Genomic DNA, 21,338 nt, shown 5'->3' on the forward strand with positions numbered 1-21,338 from the left:
CACAGGTCATGATCCCAGGGTTGTGGGATCTAGACACACATGGAGCCCTCCATGCTCAGCAGGGAGTCTGCTGAAGGTTCTCTCCCTCTGACTCTCCCTCTGCTTGTGTGCACACAGGCGTGTGTGCATGCGCACATTTTCTCTCTCTTTCAAATAAATAAATAAATCTTTAAAAAAGTTATAGATTATGATTAAAACCATAAAGTCCAGGTAAATGCATAAAAGCAATTTTCCATTTCTATACAAGAAGAATGGATTTTAAAATTCCTATTGATCCTTTTTTTCTCATGTTTAATCCTACAATCACATTTAGCTCCTATAATAACTTTTAAAAATGTAGTTAAAATGTACCCTCTTGATTTCAAAACCACAACATAATTTCCCTCTATAAGCTCTTTTTACAGAAAAAAAAATTTTTAGTCCAAAATTATCCTATTTTTTTAAACATTTATTTTGTAATTATAGATTCACACTCAGTTTCAAAGAAATGTGCCAGGAGGTCCTGTGCACTCTTCATTCAGCCTATCCCAATGGTAATATCTTCCATAATTTAGTACAACATCAAAACCAGAGAGCTGGTATTAGTTCTCCATTGTTTTTGTGAGCTAAATGAGTTAATGAATTTTCTCTAGACCTCTTAAATTTTACATAAATACATCTTTATACATATAGGTGTATGAGTGTGTGTGCATGTGTGAACATGTGTATAAATAACTGTATGTTAAATATCTGAAAATTAGCTATTCCATTCCCTTATCTTTCACATAAATGCTTTTTAGTGTCACCATTTAAAAACTATTTTTATCTAAATATCTTAATCATAATACATTTATAATCATTATTTTCTTCCTTGCCTTAATTCTTCCAGAGGTAAGTTTCACAATAATAAATTAACTGGATAATATGCATTCTTTATTCAGACTTAATACAAATGTAATGAATTTAATATCATCTCAGGTGTCTAAAAATATCCTCAGGAATATTGCATTGGGAGGACACTTAAGGAATTTGTCTGCTTTTGAAGAATCTGGAGCAAATGCCTCAATATAAATTTGACTTAGAGTTTAATGTTTCATTGTAATTTCTAGTATTGGTTACTAATATCCTTACATAATAGTATTTATAAGTTAAATATATCATTAATTTCATAATTTTCATGATCATGTTATGGCTAAATTTCAAATTCCAGTTTTTTGTGGAATCAACTATCTCTAATGCTGATGGGAATTAATGTTAAAACAGAGCTCCTTTTTTTTTCTTCTGTTTATCCACTTAAGTAGTCTTGAATTTGAAATTAATTTTCCTATATTTTATATTTGCATCCCCTTATTTAGACATGGGTAGAGAGGTACAGATTTCATTTTAGGCTTTGACTTTCTTCAAAACTGTGTCTATGAAACATTGTTAGCAAGTGGAAAGAGCCAAAAGATCTTTAGTCTTGGGCCTGGAGGAAATCTTAGAGAATAAAATCACACTGGGATGTGGGCAAAATTTTCTGTGTTCCAGATGTGAACCAAGACAAGAGGCAGCAAAATACAGGGCAAATAGCTTTGTATTCACTCAGGCTTTAGTACCTTTAACTTCCTGAGGTCCTCAGGAATAATAGAATACATTTACAGTCAATCTGGAGTGGGATAAATAGAGAAAATTACACCATTGGTCAGTGTCTTTGATAGGACCCAAGGAAATATTGCCAGATTGGTGATAAGTGAAAAGGAGGAATGGCAGAGTGGTAGGATTAGAAGATTTTCATGCACATTTATTGTTTCCAATATCCACAGAAGTTTTTTTTTATTATGTTATGTTAATCACCATACATTACATCATTAGTTTTTGATGTAGTATTCCATGATTCATTGTTTGCATATAACACCCAGTGCTCCATGCAGAACGTGCCCTCTTTAATACCCATCACCAAGCTAACCCATCCTCCCACCCCCCCTCCCCTCTAGAACCCTCAGTTTGTTTTTCAGAGTCCATGGTTCGTCTCCCCCTCCGATTTCCCCCCCTTCATTCTTCCCCTCCTGCTATCTTCTTCTTCTTCTTCTTCTTTTTTTTTTTTTTAACATATATTGTATTATTTGTTTCAGAGGTATGGAAGTTTGGAATTATTACCCTTACTTTAAAAATATGAAAAATAAAATTCAGAAAAGTAAAGTAACTTACCTAAAGTTGCAGATGTAGCAATTATTGAAATCGGGGTACAAATTCAGTTGTGACTTCTCCAAACACTTCTAAATTGTTCAGTTCATTATAACAGCTAGAGACTTCAAGTGTCTGTTTTCAATGAATCCTTAAAAAAATAAAGGTTAAAAAATTATTTTTCAATTAATGTCAAAACCACAATTCATGGGACGCCTGGGTGGCTCAGTCGGTTAAGCGTCTGCCTTCGGCTCAGGTCGTGATCTCAGGGTCCTGGGATCGAGTCCCGCATCGGGCTCCCTGCTCCGCGGGGAGCCTGCTTCTCCCTCTGCCTCTGTCTCTCTCTCTGTCTCTCATGAATAAATAAATAAAATCTTTAAAAAAAAAAAAAAAAACCACAATTCATATATAAATGCTGTTTTCTAGGAACATGACAATTAGTCAAAAGAAAAAAAGTTCAAACAAGTTCTAATAACTGAATTATGTGTTATTATAATTTTCAAAACTCTAAATGTGCTAAGTATTCAGCATTAACAGATATTTGACATATCACATATACCCTCTTGCATACCTGTCTAACTAGGGGGAGTTTCTGCATTGTCCAGCTGGGACTTTTCTTTCCATATCATTACTGTCCATTCTGCGAGTGCTTCAAGAACCTCAGCTGATGTTTTGGAAGATTGAGAGGAAGTTAATGGGTGTTCTGGATGTTTGACATGGGGCAGAGTTGACATAGGTGCAAAATTTCAGAGGACATAAAATTATTCTGCTAGATAATAAGCAGGCCCCACAGACAGCATGTAACTAATGAGACTACTGAAACCCTCTCCCAGTAACTATAGAAATGGCCTCTATATTACATGCTTACTTGGACAATGAAAGGGCTACAAGCAATCTCAATTTCAAGGTAAAACCCTGGCATTAGCCAAGATGTGCTCAGCTGTCTCAACATCCTTATTTCTATCTAGTCTGTGCAATGTGAATTTTCCTGTCTATCAGAGGAAGATTTGGGAATTGTGGGAAAGAAAGAAAAACACAAAAATACATATTCTAATACTGTATGTAATTATGTGCATGTATGTGTATCCAGGTAAATAATACAAGTGTACACACATATGTACATGCACACATTATATTAAAAATATGCATTAAAATATGAGCCCCAAGGATGGCAAGGGTTGTGCTGACTTCCTCACCTTTGTGTTCAATGCCTATAAAGGTACTTATCTTGGAAAAAAAGTTCTTAAACACTCGTATATCCTGGGTATATATCCTAGACACTTGATTTGTGTGTCCTAGATATTTTCTGTGGGCCCCCAAGACCCATTTGCCCCTCTTCACCACTATTCTCTGTGCCATATGGAGCTCACTCTGTGAACTTCATCAAAGGGCTCTCTTGCCCTCTGGCTTCGAGTTTGGTCCAATCACTGGGTATAAATGACAAGTGATTACAGGATTGAAAAACAATTTATTTCCACATTCTTCCTCAGAGTTTGGCCATATCTCTCTACCAGAAGGGTCATCAGAATTTGGTGAAGTCTGTCTACCAAAGAACACAGCTTCTATCAGGGGAGGTAATGCATCTCTTAGAGCTACAGCTCCTCTTTCTCAGTCTCTGTGACTGCTCCTTCCAGTTGTATCTGAAGCCTACAGTGGTTGAAGCTCCAAACAATTTAGGTCAACCCTTGATACTTTCCATTAATTTTAGCCACATATTCATAAACAGTTCCACTCATTTAAAAAAAAAAAATTTGATTATGACGTGTCTCCCATCAGGACCCTGACTAATAAAAGATACCTCTTTTCTTTTTCTATAGTTTCTTAAGTTAGACTTCTACTTTAGTCCCCACTCTCAAATAAACCATGATAATATTATAAAAGCCCTAGTTCTTCCAAAAGTAAGAATTCTTGCTGAGAGTCTCTCTTTGTCAACATTCTACCTTTCCAGCTCTAGGAGTTCCTGCTATATTTTTCCTGTTCAAAGCAAAAGTGGTGTCAGATGAAGGACAAAAACACAGACGATTGTAGATAAAGGAAGACACTGTAAAACACGAGGTACACAAAATACTTTTTCAAAGATAAATCATACCATCTTGCAGAAGAGAAGTAGGTGAACGACAAGTAACAACAATTTCTCTGAAACAACTGGGCTATAGACCTCTGTAAACGTGATTTCATTCCTTTTACTTCCCAGACTCTGTAGTTTTCCTTATCACTGGCTTCTTCTACTAGCAATAATAAATATAAATCACCAAAAAGAATCACAAGTCTCATTTTAAAACTCTTAACTCTAGACAGATTTCTTTGTTTTTTCCAATAAAGAATTTCTCCAGAGTCTTAAGAGATCGCCTTCCCTCTTAACAGATTTCTTATAACTCCAATTGCTGTTATGTTGTTCTCCTCTGATTCTTCAAATTGGTGTGTTTCCAATTTAGTCTTCTTATCAAGGCATATTATTCCATAATCTTCTTTCTCTATTCCTAACTAGTAAGAGTCTCTGCAGCCCTCCATAGACCTCAACTATGTTCCTAATAGTCATGTTGTTTCCAGTTTTCAAACCTCACTGGAGGGATGAAGTAATTGGAAGTGTGATGTGAGACGTTGTATACACAGTAAAATTACCTTCTCCAGCCCTCAGAGGGGATGGAATGCAGCCCTGGAGTAGGTGACTGAAAGGCGGTTATTTTCTTTTTGGATAGCAGAGATCCCACCAATTATTGTTCAAGGATGACTTTATAGGAAAGTCAGAGGCATCGATTATTAGCCATTTTCCTCTCTTCTTCTAACCCAATCATATCTCTAAAATTATTTCTAATGTACCCCATGGAAAGAGTATAACTTCTTAGAAACAAAATTATATCTAAAATGTAAATAGAAGAATAAAAGAAAATATACCCAAGTGAATTTTGATAAGCTTTGAACTGTCTTCCTCAGTCACTAATTAAGGTCCAATACAGGCTCACAATGTGCTTTGTTTTAGCGTTCAATGATTTCTTTCCTATTCAAAATATTGAAGCAGTTATCATTCAGAAATGATCAAAGGAACTCTATCCAGGTGAGATGGATATTTTGGTCACTCTGATATTTAAAGTTTTAGGAGAAAGTTGAAAGCCACTTTAATGCTGATTGTTCGATTATTATACTGTTATAGTTAGGTTAATTACTACAATTAGTTATTCACACCAAAAGAAGAACAAAACTAATTCTGCTAGAGCTGATAGAACTGACTAAAAACTAAGTGAAATAATATGAATTTTTCTCTTAAAACTTTACACCTGATCTTAGAAGTCAGATTAGTTTTAATTTAATCAGGGTGACTTTTTTTTTCCTTAATACTTTGTTTTCGGTTCATCAGAAGACATTGAGAAGTTAGTCAAAAGCCAAATGGATTTTATAATCAATAGAAATGGCTTTCAAAGTAAATTGTCTTCTAAATATTGTACCTGAAGAACAAGAGAACCAATTTTAAAACAGATTAATAAATATATAAATGACAACTAACATTTATCATTATGCATCAGGCATTGGTCTAAGTGCTTACCATGTCATTTTAATGAATCCACAGAATTACCGTAGGATATAAGTCATTATTACCTTCATTTTACAGATAGGCGGATGAGATTTCAAGGTTTAAATAACATCCCCACAGGCAGATCTGGCATTCATAAAAGAGATCTGTCCCTACCCAAGACCATGATTCTATCCCATACGTTAAATTTTAAATCTGAAGAATACCAATTTGTTACATATTTGTAGGAGTTCTTTTCAAAGTCTTAAGAAAAGTACTGGTGTATTTTAAATCACAATTCAGTGATCTCAGCAAATTCTGTCCTATTTATTGCATTAGTATGAGTCTACCAATTGATGCACATGATTACAAGAGTTTTAAAATAAAAACGTGAGGGGGGAGGAAAAGATGGTGGAGGAATAGGGGACCCTATTCCAACCGGTCCCCTGAATTGAGCTGGATATCTACCAGACCACTCTGAACACCTACAAAATCAGCCTGAGATGTAAGAAGATAGATCTTGATCTCTACAAACAGAATATTGCTTTGCTTGGTTTCAAGGTATGAAGCAGGGAGCCATGATTCCATGGGCAGATAACAGAAGATAAACAGAAGGGGGAGGGAGCCGTGGGGATCCTACACCGCCAGTGTGTGAAAGCCTCCCGCTCTGGGGACGGGGCACAGATTTGCAAGCCAAAAGCAATGGGGAAAAGACTTTAGGGCAGCCCCCTGGACTGAAACTTGGAGCGCCTGTGAACTGGGGCCCCATGTGCGACCTGGGGGCGGCTGGTGGTTTTAGAAGCACAAAAGGCAGAGACATGCCCCTGTACCCCAACCTGGAGGCGAGGACTGGGAGCGCTGTTGAGGGGCACACAACCCAGGATGCTGCAGTTTATAGACAGAAACAGAGATAGTGTGGCCTGGAGAGCTCAATGAAGAACAGACTTAGATCTCTCTGCTCTGAGGCAGAGAGTTGGAAATGGTCTCTTCTGCTCTGACTCTCAGAAGAGATGTGGAAATCCACCAGGGAAAGCAGCCAGAGAACAAAAGCCCCAAAAAACCGGTTTTCACTGAGCCCATCCCCCCCCATAGGGGGCAGGGCAACTCTGCCCAAACAGGGTTGCCTGAGTAACAGTGTGGCAGACCCCTTCCCCAGAAGACAGGCTGGGAGAACAAGAAGCCAACAACCCTAAGGTCCCTATAAAACTGGTGCATCTTGCTTGGGTTGTGGTCAATAATTTGGACTCTGTACATTCCCTCAACCACCCTTCAACAGAATGACTAGGAGGGGGAACCCCCCAAAGAGGAAAAACTCAGAGACTGATTTCTGCCACAGATTTACAAATGGATACAGATATAACCAAGATGTTGGAAATGGACTTCAGGGTAACAGTTATGAAGACGATAGCTAGGAAGGAGAAATCGATTAATGGCAGAGTCTCTAAGGGCAGAAATGAAAGCTGAACTGGCAGAACTTAAAAATGCTAGCAATGAGATTCAATCTAATCTAGAAAATCTAACAGCTAGGGTAAACAAGGCAGAAGAACGAATTAGTGATCTAGAAGACCAATTGATAGAAAAGAAGGAAAAAGAGAATGCCTGGGAGAAAAAGCTCAAAATCCATGAAAACAGAATTAGAGAAATAAGTGACGCCATGAAACATTCCAATGTCAGAATTATTGGGATCCCTGAGGGGGTGGAGAGAGAGAGAGGATGAGAAGATATATTTGAGCAAATCGTGGCTGAGAACTTCCCTAATCTGGGGAATGAAACAAACATTCAAGTCCTAGAGGCAGAGAGGACCCCTCCCAAGACCAAGGAAAACAGACCAATGGTTCAGAATGTAATAGTAAAACTCGCAAATCTTAGAATCAAGGAAACCATCTGAAGGGCAGTTAGGGGGAAGAGATTCCTTACGTACAGAGGGAGGAACATCAGAATAATGTCAGACCTATCCACAGAGACCTGGCAATCCAGAAAGGCCTGGAAAGACATATTCAGGGTACTAAATGAGAAGAACATGCAGCCAAGAATACTTTATCCGGCAAGGCTGTCATTTAGAATGGATGGAGAGATGCAGAGCTTCCACGACCGACAGAAATGAAAAGAATATTTGACCACTAAGCCGGCCCTGCAAGAAATATTAAGGGGGGTTCTATAAAAGGAGAAAGACCCCAAGAGTGATACAGAATAGAAACTTACAGAGACAATCTATAGAAACAAAGACTTCACAGGCAACAGGATGACAATAAATTCATATCCTTCAATAATCATTCTCAATGTGAATGGCCTAAATATTCCCATAAAATGGCACACAGTTGCAGATTGGATGAAAGACAGGACCCATCCATATACTGTCTACAAGAGACTCATTTTGAACCTAAAGATACATCCAGACTGAAAGTGAAGGGATGGAGATCCATCTTCCATGCCAACGGACCTCAAAAGAAAGCTAAGGTAGCAATTCTTATATCAGACAAATTAGATTTTAAGCTAAAGACTGTAGTTAGAGACACAGAAGGACACTATATCATTCTTAAAGGGTCTATCCAACAAGAAGATCTAACAATTGTAAATACCTACACCCCCAACATGGGAGCAGCCAACTACATAAGCCAACTGTTAACCAAAATAAAGAGTCATATTGATAATAATATGTTAATTTTAGGAGGCCTCAATACTCCACTCTCAGCAATAGACAGATCATCTAAGCAGAAAATCAACAAAGAAACAAGAGCTTTGAATGACATACTGGACCAGATGGACCTCATAGATATATACAGCACATTCCTTCCTAAAACAACAGAATACTCATTCTTCTCAGGTGCACATGGAACTTTCTCCAGAATAGACCACATACTGGGTCACAAATCAGGTCTCAACTGATATCAAAAGACAGATTATTCCCTGCATATTCTCAGACCATAATGCTTTAAAACTGGAACTCAATCACAAGAAAAAATTTGGAAGAAATTCAAACACTTGGAAGCTAAACACCACTCTGTGCAAGAATGTTTGGGTCAACTGGGAAATCAAAGAAGAACTTAAACAATTCATGGAAACAGATGAGAATGAAAACACATCGGTCCAAAACCTATGGGATACTGCAAAGGCGGTCCTAAGGGGGAAATACATAGCCATCCAAGACTCACTCAAAAAAATAGAAAAATCCCGAATTCACCAACTAACTTTACACCTTAAAGAACTAGAGAAAAAACAACAAACAATGCCTAAGCCATGCATTAGAAGAGAAATACTTAAGATTAAAGCAGAGATCAATGAATTAGAAACCAGAAACACAGTAGATCAGATCAATGAAACTAGAAGCTGGTTCTTTGAAAGAATTAATGAGATTGATAAACCACTGGTCAGACTTATCCAAAAGAAAAGAGAAAGGACCCAAATTAAGAAAATTATGAATGAAAGGGGAGAGATCACAACTAACACCAAAGAAATAGAAACAATTATTAGAAATTATTATCAACAACTGTATGCCAATAAGCTGAGCAACCTGGATGAAATGGATGCCTTCCTAGAAACCTATAAACTCCCAAGACTGAAACAGGAAGAAACTGACAACCTGAATAGGCCAATAACCAGTAATGAGATTGAAGCAGTGATCAAAAACCTCCCAAAAAGCAAGAGTCCAGGGCCTGATGGATGCCCTGGGGAATTCTACCAAACATTCAAAGAAGAAATAATACCTTTTCTCCTGGAGCTGTTTCAAAAAATAGAAACAGAAGGAAAGCTTCCAGATGCATTCTATGAGGCCAGGATTACCTTAATCCCCAAACTAGGCAAAGACCCCATCCAAAAGGAGTATTTCAGACTGATATACCTGATGAATATGGATTCCAAAATCCTCAACAAAATCTTAGCCAATAGGATCCAACAATATATTAAAAGGATCATCCACCACGATCAAGTGGGATTTATCCCCAGGATGCAAGGGTGGTTCCACATTTGCAAATCAATCAATGTGATAGAACACATTAATAAAAGGAGAGGGAAGAACCATATGGTCCTCTCAATTGATGCAGAAAAAGCATTTGACAAAATACAGCATCCTTTCCTGATTAAAACTCTTCAGAATATAGGGATAGAGAGAACATTCCTCAAGTTCATAAAATCCATCTATGAAAACCCCACAGCAAATATCCTCAACAGGGAAAAGCTGAGAGCCTTTCCCTTAAGATCAGGAACACATAAAGGATGCCCACTCTCGCCACTATTGTTCAAATAGTACTAGAAGTCCTAGCAACAGCAATCAGACAACAAAACGAAATAAAAAGTATTCAAATTGGCAAAGAAGAAGTCAAACTCTCTCTTTTTGCAGATGACATGATACTTTATGTGGAAAACCCAAAAGACTCCACCCCCAAATTACTAGAAGTCATCCAGCAATTCAGTAATGTGGCAGGATACAAAATCAATGCACAGAAATCAGTTGCTTTCTAATACATTAACAATGCAACTGTAGAAAGAGAAATTAAAGAAACGATTCCATTTACAATAGCACCAAAAACCATAAGATACCTCGGAATAAACCTAATGAAAGAGGTAAAGATCTATACTCTAGGAACTACAGAACACTCATGAAAGAAATTGAAGAAGACACAAAAAGACACAAAAAGATGGAAAAATATTCCATGTTCATGGATCAGAAGAATAAACATTGTTAAAATGTCTATGCTACCCAGAGCAAACTATACTTTCATTGCCATCCCGATCAAAATTCCAATGACATTTTTCAAAGTGCTGGAACAAACAATCCTAAAATTTGTATGGAATCAGAAAAGGCCCCAAATCGCCAAGGAAATGTTGAAAAAGAAAAACAAAGCTGGGAGCATCAAGTTGCCCAATTTCAAGCTATATTACAAAGCAGTGATCACCAAGACAGCATGGTACTGGCACAAAAACAGACATATAGACCAATGGAACAGAACAGAGAGCCCAGATATGGACCCTCAACTCTATGGTCAAATAATCTTTGACAAAGCAGGAAAAAACATGCAATGGAAAAAAGACAGTCTCTTCAATAAATGGTGCTGGGAAAATTGGACAGCCACATGCAGAAGAATGAAACTTGACCATTCTCTAACACCCTACACAAAGATAAACTCAAAAGGGATGAAAGACCTCAATGTGAGACAGGAATCCATCCAAATCCTAGAGGAGAACATAGGCAGTAACCTCTTTGACATCGGCCACAGCAACTTCTTTCAAGATACATATCCACAGGCTAGTGAAACAAAAGCAAAAATTAACTTTGGGACTTCATCAAGATAAAAAGCTTCTGTACAGCAAAAGAAACTGTTTGATTCTCTTCTAAAACAGGTTTTATTTTTATTTTTAACAAACATAAGTAAAATTAATTTTGATTAAAATTTCCTTCTATAATTACTGTAATTTAAATGTTTCAAAGAAAAGTCACTGATGGATGTTAGCAAAGATTAACTTATTTATAACAGTGATTCAGTAAACAGAATTATGACAGATTGAAAGTATTTGCACTACTTATCCAAAATCCAAATTACATATAGAACACTTAGAAATTAATACACAAATTGCTAGAGAACTTAAGAAAAATACGCAAAAGATAAAAACCAACCAACTCACAGTAAAAGAAATATAACTGGCCAATAAACGCATGAAAAAATTATCTCATAAAAATCAGGACTACAAAACTGAAATGACCATAACATATTTTAACATTGTTGTTTCAAAAATGAATAGATTGATAATATCTGATATAGGTGAAGTTCTGGGGAAATATCATTTTTAACCTTCACATTACCAAAATAGAGACTGATAATATCCAGTATTGGTGAATATTTAGGAAATCATTAGTCTCATATTCTGTGAAATTATGGAGAAAATGTGATATAATATCTTTGGAGCCCATTTAGTTAGGTGTAAACTAAATATAAAAATTTAGTTTTCATAAAATTTAAAAATGGGCAAAACTTTTAATTGATGTATAATTTATATAGCATAGAGAAATACACTTGCTCACAATGAAGCACATGAGAAAATTCTTTGCATCATTATATCATGAGCAAATTGTTTTAACAATCAAAATGTTACAGTTAAATACTAGGAAGTGGTTCTAATGAATAAAATCAATCTAATATAATGATACAGAAAGATCTATAAGACATATTTTAAAGGATAAAGCCAGTAATCAAAACTATATATAAACTATGTGGGCACCTTGGTGGCTCAGTCAGTTAAGCAAGTGTCTGCCTTCGGCTCAGGTCATGATCCCGGGATCCTGGGATCGAGTCCCACATCGGGCTCCCTGCTCGGCGGGGAGTGTGCTTCTCCCTCTGCCTGCTGCTCCCCCTGTTTGTGCTCTCTCGCTCTCTGTTATATAAATAAAAGCTTAGAAAAAACTATATATAAACTATATATACATCAAATCAAAACTATATATAAAATATATAATCAAAACTATATGAAATAACACTATATTACATTTACTGTATATAGTACAGTGAATACTCATAGATGAGCTCTTTTTCTTGAGTTTTTAACAACATTTATTTATATATTCTTTATGTAAAAAATATTTAAAAATGGACAAGAAAACAAAAGACAGTTGTTGTTATGTTTATTAAAGTAATGAATGATCTTAGTTTTTCTTCCAAGTAGAGGAGTTTTAGAATGACAGTCAAAAATTCTCATAATGAAATTCATTCTCAATTGTTTTAAGAAAGAGAAAATAGATTTAGATTTTTTTTATTCTTTCAAATATTGTTACTATTTTTCTGGGATAATACATAATTTCTTGTCAGAAGAGCATGTGAAGAACTGGAGCTAAGAAATGAAAGGATGAAGTATGTTTGCTTTTGACAGTCTTTAGTCTTCTCAGCTGTTCCTGAAGTTGATGATCCAATGTTTCTGCCTTGTTATGTTCATCACTCCCAGCTCAGCTGTGTAATTTCAAGAACACATCAAAAAAGAAGGTATCTTTTTGCCTTAAGTTTAACATATCCATCTTCTTCTTTAGATAAGTTGAAGGCCTTTTAAGGAAATGGTTTCAAAACAGTTTTGACAAATGGAATTATCTGGGAATTTTTTTTTTTTTTAATAATGTAGCTATCTGGAAATTCTGAATCAGCAAAGCTCTGGTGGCTTCAGCAATCAATCAATCCATCAATCAATGTGTGTGTGTGTGTGTGTGTGTGTGTGTGTGTGTGTGTGCACGCATGTTTCTAGAAGATAGAAAGGACCCTGCCCCAAGTAAATTTTGATTGATCTGTCAGATTTAAAATGATTCGTATGTTTTCCAGAAACATTGAATACAATGTGGGGGACACCTCATGCCATTTTCTTCAAGTTTAAGTATACAACTTCTTGAGAGGATGTTGGAAGTCTGTGTTTTGAAATTGTGTATTGAGATTTGTATATTAGTGGCTGTTATGGGTTGGATTGTATGCCCAAAAAAGATATGTTGAAGTCCTAAGACATTCCAAACCCTCCCCCAGGTACCTGTGAATATAGCTTTATTTGGAAATAGGTTATTTGCAGATATAATCAAGTTAATACAAGCTGATTAGGATGGACCCAATCATACACAGACACAGAGGTGAGACAGCCAGGTGAAGACAGAGGCAAAGATTATAGTTAACACTCCTACAAACCAAGGAATGAAAGATTATAGTTAACACTCCAACAAACCAAGCCTCTCCTAGAGGCTTCCAAGGTAGCATGGCCCCAGAGATAATAAATAGACCCTCATTTTTTTTAATTTTATTTTATTATGTTAGTCATCATACATTACATCATTAGTTTTTGATGTAGTGTTCCATGATTCATTGTTTGCGTATAACACCCAGTGCTCCATTCAATACATGCCCTCCTTAATACCCATCACTGGGCTAACCCATCCACCCACCCCCTCTAAAACCTTCAGTTTGTTTCTCAGAGTCCATAGTCTCTCATGGTTCGTCTCCCCCTCTGATTCCCCCCCTTCATTTTTCCCTTCCTACTATCTTTTTTTTTTTAACATATATTATTTTTTCAGAGGTACAGGTCTATGATTCATCAGTCTTACACAATTCACAGTGCTCACCATAGCACATACCCTCCCCAATGTCTGTCACCCAGCCACCCCATCCCTCCCACACCCCCACCACTCTAGCAACCCTCAGTTTGTTTCCTGAGATTAAGAATTCCTCATATCAGTGAGATCATATGATACTTGTCTTTCTCTGATTGACTTATTTTGCTTAGCATAATACCCTCTAGTTCCATCCATGTCATTGTAAAGGGCAAGATTTCATTTTTTGATGGCTGCATAATATTCCATTGTGTGTGTGTGTATATGGGTGTGTGTATATATATACACACATATATACCACATCTTCTTTATCCATTCATCTGTTGATGGACATCTTGGCTCTTTCCATAGTTTGGCTATTGTGGACATTGCTGCTTTAAACATTGGGGTGCACGTACCCCTTCAGATCACTACATTTGTATCTTTGGGGTAAATACCCAATACTGCAATTTCTGGGTCATAGGGTAGCTCTATTTTCAACTTTTTGAGAAACCTCCACACTGCTTTCCAGAGTGGTTGCACAAGCTTGCATTCCCACCAACAGTGTAGGAGGGTTCCCCTTTCTCCACACTCTTGCCAACATCTGTCGTTTCCTGACTTGTCAATTTTAGCTATTCTGACTGGTGTGAGGTGTTACCTCATTGAGGTTTTGATTTGGATTTCCCTGATGCCGAGTGATGTTGATCACTTTTTCATGTGTCTGTTGGCCATTTGGATTAGATCCTCATTTTCAACTGAATTCAGTAGAGCAGAAGATATGGGGGTTACTTGTTTTCTCCAACTCTTTCTTCTTGTCTTCAAACTCCTTAACTCCTTTATCATGTCCATATTGAAGCAAGTTTACAATAAACTTGTTGTATATATTTGAGGTTTTTTGCACTTTGTGAAATTTTGACTATTTAATAAGTATAAAACTTATCTAACCTTCAGTTTTCTCACACTTTATGTATACAGTTGACCCTTAAATGACCTGGGTTTGAATTATGCAGGTCCACTTATATGCAGATTTTCTTGATAAATATAGTACTATAAATGTACTTTCTCTTCCTTACAAGTTTCTTAATAATATTTTATTTTCTCTAGTTTACTTTATTGTAAGAATACAGTATATAATACAAATAACATACAAAATATGTGTTAATCCCTGCTGAAGTTATGTCAGTAAGCCTCCCAGTCAACAGTAGGCTATAACTAGTAAAGTTTTTGAAGAGTCAAAAGTCATATGCAGACTGCTCCTGACCCCCAGCACCACACCCCATGTTGTTCAAGGGTCAGCTGTGATTTAATAGTGTGTATTTCAGAGGGTTTTGGATAAGTAGGCATAATGTATTAAGGTGCCCAGGATTTAGAAAGCCCATAATATAAAGTAAATATTGCTAGCACTATCTATTCTAGAAACTTGTTCTTTTCTGGTACTTTCTATTTTCTTCTATTTTATCTGCCCAAACAACTTACAAATTGATGTCCCATTTGAATAACTCTTATATTAGTGTCACTGAAATATTTTGACCACAACCCACAATTAGAAATATATCTTACAATGTAACTGAGCCAAAAATTGGCTTCAACCTTAACATTTGTCTTAAAGGAATTATTTGGCTTTAGCTTCAGCATTCAAAGCCCCCATTAAAATACATAATATAGTGTAATTTCTGGCAAATGTGAGTTTTAGATTGTGTGTTTAATTATTACGCAAGTGTATACATACACAATCTATCTATACATATATATTAACACATGTATAATTATGCATTTATATATACATATATAAAATTGCATACACACACATTTATAACAATATAATTATAACATAAGTAATACAAAAAGTCACATCATTTGGACTCCTTTACCTTTACTCAGCTAACTCATTATCCACCTTAAAACAATATAAAGCTTTATCTGGGCTCTTTTTACAAATTCCTTAGAAAAAGGTATTCTTTACCACATCTTGTGAACTCATCTTTTCATGTATCCCTAAGGGAAGTTTCTGTCCTCTTTATGTTACCATACTATTTATCTTCTTCTAACAATTACTAATTATCTATTTTTGTATTTAAAAAACCTCTACAGTTTAGTGGCCTAAAATGACAGTGTGTCATTTCTCACCATTCTGTAGTTGGCTAAGTGGTTCATCTGTTGTTTTCACCTAGGCTCAGTCACATGGTCTTATTCAGCATGAGTCTTAGCTTGGCCAGCAGGTTCCAAATGGCCTCACTCAGATGTCTTCCAGTTTGTACTGGCTGGCTGCCAGGGAGTCTCAGTTCTCTTTCATGTGTCTTCCCACCCTCCAGTTAGCTGGTCTGGCTACCACACATGATGGTCTTTGTGGCATCCAAGAGGGTAAAAATAGAAACTGCAAATCCTCTTTAGGAATAAGCTCTAGAACTCATAGTGTCACTTCTGCACCTTGAATTGTTCAAAGCAAATCAATCATGAGGCTATCCCAGATTTAAGGGGGAGAAGAAATAATACCACCTTTTAATGGGAGGAGCAAAGAAAATACAGTTGAACTAATACAAGTCATTGCCTTTAACTCCCAAGGTATCTTTGCTATCCCACAGACCAAGAAAGGCTAATTCTCAAGGTAAATTCTAGGAAGGTGTTAGAGTGCAACAACAAAAGCAACCAGCTTTGAATTAATAATTCTCTAAATTATTACTGTGCCTACTAAGTACCATCAAAATGCTTAGAATCTGGGAATACAAAGATAATTAAGATATTTCCTTGTTCTAGTGACAATTACAACGAATCCAACTAAATAGATGTGCTAAATACAATGAAGTAATATAGATGATTTTGAAATAAAGGGGAAGTGTTTTAAAAATTTGATGAAAAGAGGCATTTAATTTTAATAAATTTAGCACATGGAAATGAAACTCTATTTTTAGGAACTTTTCTGAGTTAAAATAAAGCCCTCCCATGAGGCAAAAATGTGTTGCATTATAACATTCTTTCAAGCATCAAAGATAAATATTCAAAATGCATCAGATGCATTTTGCTATTATAAAAAGAAAAGACTATAAGTGGATGAACTTGTTTTGAAAACTATGATGTAAAAAATCTTTATGATATAGTTTTATTATATAAAACATTTTGATATCTCAAAATAGACAAAAATCTGCTTAATTATCATAAAACTACTCTTCTTTTTTACCTAGACTATCTCTTCAAATTATGATCAATATCTGAACACCAGGGACTTGAAAGAGCAAATATTTAAGTTGTAATACTAATAGTATAAGCCAATACAGCTGGAGAAATTAACAAATATTTGTGCAATTGTAAATGTTTTGCCATTCATCTGCTTGCCTGAATCAAATATACATGTATTCATCAGGCTTTAGTTCAATATTTATTGAGTGACAACTTCATATTATTAAAGCAATCTAAAAATCCTGACATGCAAAACATATGATTTGGAAAAATTATAAATTATATAATAGCTGTAAATTGGTTTATAAAAATTAAATGTTCAATATCCATAAATTTATTTCTTTAATGACTAGAAAAGACACTTCTGTAGCTGGTTATTATTTATTTCTACTTATTTTTAGACTCAGCCTTAATTTTGAATTAATGACACTTTGGTTTTTAGTAGTTTCCAGCCTAATATTTAGCTTACTATTTTATTTGAAAATAAAATCCACTATAAGTTGTTTCTATACTTTTTCTGATATCTAAGAAAATTTTATATAGTTAAAAAAATTTTAAGCTGCTAATTTTCTGACATGACCCGAGAGGAAATGATATTTTAATAAGAATTTTTTCTTGTGTAATGAAATATTTCTCAAGTTAGGCTAAGTAATATCTTATCTCCATAATGAGGAAAAATATAGAGCACAAGTAATTATTAGAAATCTTACAGTGTTGTTTATTTCCAAATAGCATCTTTAACACCTACTCTCATGCTTCAGTGATGAGTTCACACATTGTGTTAGTATAGTGTCAGTGAGAGCCTAATGAAATAAATTATTATCTAAGGATGCAATTCAAGTGAGAAATTGGGAACTCTGTGAATTCAGAAAACCTGATGGAATATAATTTTTGGCATCTACTAAGGATTATTCACTTTATAATTTTTTTTTCTTAAGATTTTATTTATGTATTTGACAGAGAGAGAGACAGTGAGAGAGGGAACACAAGCAGGGGGAGTGGGAGAGGGAGAAGCAGGCTTCCCGCAGAGCAGGGAGCCCGATGCGGGGCTCGATCCCAGGACCCTGGGATCATGACCTGAGCCCAAGGCAGACGCTTAACGACTGAGCCACCCAGGCACCCCTACTAAGGATTATTCACTTTAAACATGTGCCGTGGTAAGATGTTGAGCCATAGTTATTTCAAAAGGTTTGCTGGGAAAGAGTAATTACAGAAGGAAAAAGGAGGAAGCAGTATTGGACAAGAGGAGCTGTCCCACTGTGATGTTGACCTAAAGACATTTCTGCCTGCCCAATGGGATACTGTAGAGCAAAGACTGCACATTAGAGAGATTTACTGCTGGCCACACATGCCAAAGCCCTTAAGCCAACTCTTTGCATATTACTGAATGGGGGTCATCCCATGAATGGGATCAAAAGTTGGGGCACACTGTGACAAAACTCACAATTGGAAGCTAACTATTAACCTTGTTCATTGCAGCTGGGCAGCAAGTCAGTGTTTAGCACATAGATCCTCCTTCTTTTCCAGTCTCGCTTTTTCTTGACACCCATTAATTAAGATTCCTTGTTTTAAGCTTCATTTCTGGTGGCTCCTGTGCAAAGCAGCTCTAAATTCGGTGTCCCTCTAGGTTATTTCTGGTCCTCATTCTCTCTAGCTCTAGATGAAACATTTTATTAATGTTTCCATGTATTATCTATATGCTAAGGATACACATCTTTGCATTTCTATTCTAGCATTCCCTTTTGAATTTGAGACTCCTCCGTGTAGCTCACAACGTGGTCAGTGTTTCAGGCCTAAAACTAAGGGAATTCTTGGAACCACTTTCGAAGCCTACTCCTCCCCTAGTCTTATAAACTGCTGTTCTAGTCAGAAACATGACACTTAAGAACTGTTCTTCCTCACCAAACCCCCACATACATTTAGCCCATTAAAAGGCCTTTGGCTCTGTCTCAAATCATCCATTCATTTCTCTTCTCCTCCACCAACAGTACTCTGGTTCAAGAAAATATGATCTCTTCCCTACATTGCCAATAACCCATATCATTTGGCTTGTCTTTTCATCTATTCTCCATAAAGATATAGAATAATACTTCTTAAATTGTAAGTTAAATCACACCATTTTCTTGTTTAACACGATTTAATTGCTTTAATTTTTACTGAGAGAAAACAAGTCAGTGAGCATTACCTGAGAGTCCCTGCTTGGTCTGAACCAGACTGTAATCTCATCTCCTGCTTTTTTCCTGCCTCACTGTGAACCAGTAACACGAGCTTTCTTTCAGTTCTCTGGATCAGTCACCTCAGGTCTTCCACTCAGAACAGAAAACGAGCAGACGTTTGCACACCCACCACTGACATACTAAAGCTATGTGAAAGTGAGCAGGTCACTAATCTCACTTTCAACCTTTCTTTTCTCATCTGTAAAATACTTTCTTCACCGAAGAGTTGTGTAATCTTAAATAGATACTATAGGGAAACTTATTCTACAAATCTGAATCTGTTTAATAAGAATACACTATTAAATTTAACTATATTCTGCAACTCTGGAAGCTTTGGTGAAAAGACAATTTTTAATATCTCAGTAGACTTGGGAAAAAAACAACTTTGAATAGAAATGGATAAATTTGTTTTATCATTTATGCTAATGATAAAACAAAAACTCATGAAAAATCCTAGATTACAGAAGATTTAAAATGTGGCAGAAGAAAAGCCTCAGTAAATGTTCATGCCTAGCAATACTTGACATTGAGAAGTCAACACAGAGAGAAGTTGGAATTATGTCAGGAAATATATAATACAAAGGTAGTGATTATCTACTCTCAAAATCTGCAGAGTAGCCATAAAAACAATCTGTTAGCTGGTCAGTGAGGCAGTGTGGGATCCCTCTGGTATAAAGGAAATATCTTTTCAGCCTAAAAAGAGTCTGTAGCATTTCTTTTAGAGTGGATGTGTTATCATTGAATGCTCTTATTTTTCTTTCATCTACAAGGTCTTTATCTTGCTGCCATTATCCAGGGATATTTTTAGTACATATAGAACTGACACTTCTTTTCTTTCAGAACTTTAAAGATGTTTCACTATAGGTACCTTTTTATGAAAAGTTTTCAGTCATTTGAGTTGTTCATGTGTAATCTTTTTTTAGTTTGCAAGTTCTTTTTTATCTTTAATTTATAGTGTGTATGTGATATGTCTGAGAAAGGTTTTCTTTGATTTTATCCTGTTTGATATTAACTAGTTTTCTTGAATCTGCAAATTAGCCCTTTAGAAGTTGTTAGCTATTAGTTTAAAAAAATATTTTCCTACTTCCCTAATCTGAGGAAGGAAACAGACATCCAGATCCAGGAGAAACAGAGAACTTCCATCAACATCAACAAAATCAGGCCCACATCAGACATATTGTAACTAAATTTGCAAAATATAGTGATAAAGAAAAAAATCCTAAAAGCAGCAAGAAAAAATACATCCTTAAGTTATAAGGGGAAATCCATGAGGCTAGCTGGAGATTTCTCAACAGAAATGTGGCCAGCCAGAAGGGAGCAGCATGATATATTCTAAGTGCTGAATGGGAAAAATCTGCAGTCAAGAATACTCTATCCAGCAAGGCTATCATTCAAAATAGAAGAAGAGATAAAGAGTTGCCCAGATAAGCAAAAACTGAAGGAGTTCATGAACACTAAGCCCAGCCCTGGAAGAAATATTAAAGGGGACTCCGAATGCAAAGGAGAGACAAAGATGCAAAAGGATCAGAGAAAATCTTCAGAAACAATAACAAGTAATAAAATGGCAGTAAATGCATATCTATCAATAATTACTTTGAATATAAATGGAGGAGTAAACACTCCAATAAAAAGGCATAGGATAACTGAATGGATAAAAAAAATAATGAGACCCACCTATATGCTGCCTACAGGAAACTCATTTTAGAACTTAAAGACACCTACTGTTTGAAAGTGAGGTGGTGGAGAAACATTTATCACACAAATGGATGTCAAAAGAAAGTCAGAATAGCAATACTTATATCAGACAAACTAGGCTTTAAAACAAAGACTGTAGGGGCACCAGAGTGGCTGAGTCAGTTGAGTGTCCAACTCTTTAGGCTCTTTTGGCTCAGGTCAGGATCTCAGGGTCGTGAGATTGAGCCCCATGTTGGGTTCCAGGCTCTGTGGGGAGTCTGCTTGAGATTCTCTTTCTCCCTCTCCCTCTGCCCCTCCTGCCTGCTCTTTCTCTCTCAAATGAATAAATAAATCTTTAAAAAAAATAGACTGTAAACAGAGAGGACATTCTATAATCATAAAGGGGACAATCCAACAAGAAGATATAATAATTGTAAATATTTATGCACCCAACTTGGGAGCACCCAAATATATTAAACAATTAATAACAAACATAAAGGAACTAATTGATAATAACACAATAATGCTAGGGGACTTTAACACCCCACTTACATCAATGGACAGATCATCTAAGCAGAAA

The sequence above is a fragment of the Phoca vitulina genome, unplaced genomic scaffold (assembly GCF_004348235.1).
Source record: "Phoca vitulina isolate PV1807 unplaced genomic scaffold, GSC_HSeal_1.0 scaffold8, whole genome shotgun sequence".
NCBI classification, from domain to species: Eukaryota; Metazoa; Chordata; class Mammalia; order Carnivora; family Phocidae; genus Phoca; species Phoca vitulina.